The sequence below is a fragment of the Pinus tabuliformis genome, chromosome 2_1 (assembly GCF_031772625.1).
Source record: "Pinus tabuliformis cultivar Carrire ecotype Pingquan chromosome 2_1, CPIR1, whole genome shotgun sequence".
Taxonomy (NCBI): Eukaryota; Viridiplantae; Streptophyta; class Pinopsida; order Pinales; family Pinaceae; genus Pinus; species Pinus tabuliformis.
The window spans coordinates 168,715,508-168,717,781 of record NC_142299.1 but is presented as its reverse complement, the minus strand read 5'-3'; positions in this window follow the sequence as shown (position 1 = coordinate 168,717,781).

The following is a 2,274-nucleotide window of genomic DNA, read 5'->3' as shown; positions in this document are numbered from 1 at the left end:
TGAGACACAGGAGGAAGAGTCTGAAAGACAATCTTGAATGTTCTGCTCTTCGGTAGCTTGAACGTATTGTAGGTCACCTTCATATGATATGATAGCTAGATTGTCTTTGCATTCATCAATCATGAGAAAAGAAACTTTGAATGATTCTTGAATCCCAAGCATGACATTTCTATCATCTACCAACGATTCATCCAAGGAACCTTTTTCACTTACTTGAAAAAAATTCTCATCTTGTTGTTCATGAGCTAACTGGATTACCTCTTCATGAAGACTGTGTTCTGATGACATGAGAACATTTGGATCCAAAACTCTGTCTTCTTCATCCCAGATGATTTCAGCGGCAGAGTTCTCTTTCATGGGACTTAGTACAAGGTTTTCTTGGTCACCATAATCCGAATCTGGATCTGAAAGGGTTGACTTAACGTTATCACATTCTGAAAGTAGAACTGGGCTTCCCTGCATGCTGTCTTCTTCTATGGACAGATCCGAAATGACACTTTTTCTTTCATCACTTTCAGCCATATGGAATTCTTCAACCTGTTGATCTATAAAGTTGTTCATCGGACTGTCATTCTTTTCAAAAGAGGAAGAAGTTTCACCAACACTTTCTTGACCATGTGTGCACTTCAAATCCACTTTAGCTTGAGCTGGAACATAACCGTGCAAGAGTTTACCTATCTCGTCTTCAGACAAAGGAGATAAGACCTTTTGTTTCCTTTCGCTCAAACAGTGATTGCCTTCATTAATTTCAAGTGAAGGTGTATAAAATATTCCTCATACTGCTCATCCATTTCATGTAATTCCTGTTGACTGTCAAGATGCAAAATTATTTCCTCTTCCACCATACTACAATCTTGATCATGCTGCAAATTTTCATGATCGTCTTTACGCTGCTGAAAGGGATTTTCATCTAGGGCTTCCATGATCTCATCATCCATAAAATTATCATCTTCATAGTATTTTTCAAGGCTTTCAATAAAAGTAGAAGCATGTTTGCAACAGTCATGAACTAGATTTAATGATGGATAAGAGTCTTTATATCTTTCAATGTACATGGCATGAAAATCCTTTAAACAGTAAATACAAGCAGGCGACAAACTTTCATACCAAGATTGGGCTTCACCTTCTAGAGTGGCCATGAATATCTTCATTAAGCAATCTTCAGGAAAATCAACCTTCAACTTGCGAATATGCATGTGAAATCGAACTAGATGTAAAGCAGCGTCCTTCTTACCATCATCTTTAAACGTAGGCAAATTCCTTGACCAATCTACTTTCAGAATCTTATTTGGAAAGCCTGAAATGTGATCTCGGCTCATGGGAGCATATCTTCTTGCAACCCGATCCATCTTGGAAATCACAAAGCTACTGACCTCTCTGCAGTGGAGTCACCATGAAGCACTGATTGCTGGATTCTTCAGTGAATGGAGTCGCCAGGTGAATTATTTCAGCCGTCTTCTTATGTCTAATCGTTGTTCACCATCAACCATCAGATCTGAGCTTGATAGATGTACTGGGGCAAAACAATCTTCAAGCAAACCATTTTCTTCTCCAACGGAGTCGCCACTATGTTAGCACCTAAATCTGCCTTAGGCTGAAGGAAGGCAAAATTCAGGGTAACCACAAACCATGCTCAATCTGGTAGCTAGCCCTACCAGAATAGGAGAGGGCTCTCTCTGAGTGACGCTCAGTGAATAAGTAAACGGAATGGTCTGAGATGACTAACGGTGAAATATTGATCTTAGGCTACTAAGTTAATATGGATACAAGAAGAATTTTTTTATGAATGACTGAGTTTTTGGGATGGTATGGGACCAACGGACAGTAATGAGCAGAGAATTTAATACAAAGGCACAGATTACTTCGTGAGGCAAGACAGGCGGAAAGTCTAGCAATTTAGTTTGAAATAATGCGGAATGGAGGAATTGCTTAGGAGGGTGAAAAGGGAATAAGTACATGAATCCTTTTCAACAGAAGAAGAACACTGAACATGAAATTTTCCCACAAGCAGAGCAATAAAAATGAATTCTACCTTATCTAACTTAGAAAATTTCACTTGAAATGAATATGAAATGAACTGTGAAACATTACGAAATGCATATGAAACATAAGAGACACATTGCTACACTCACAACCACATGAATCTCATGAAACAGAGCCGTTGCCTTTCATTAATCCTCTGTCAAAATATACAATGAAGAACTGAGTTTCTCTCCCACAGTCTCCCAGAAATTACAAGCCAACCAACACTTTGCAAATGGTTTGCATATAATA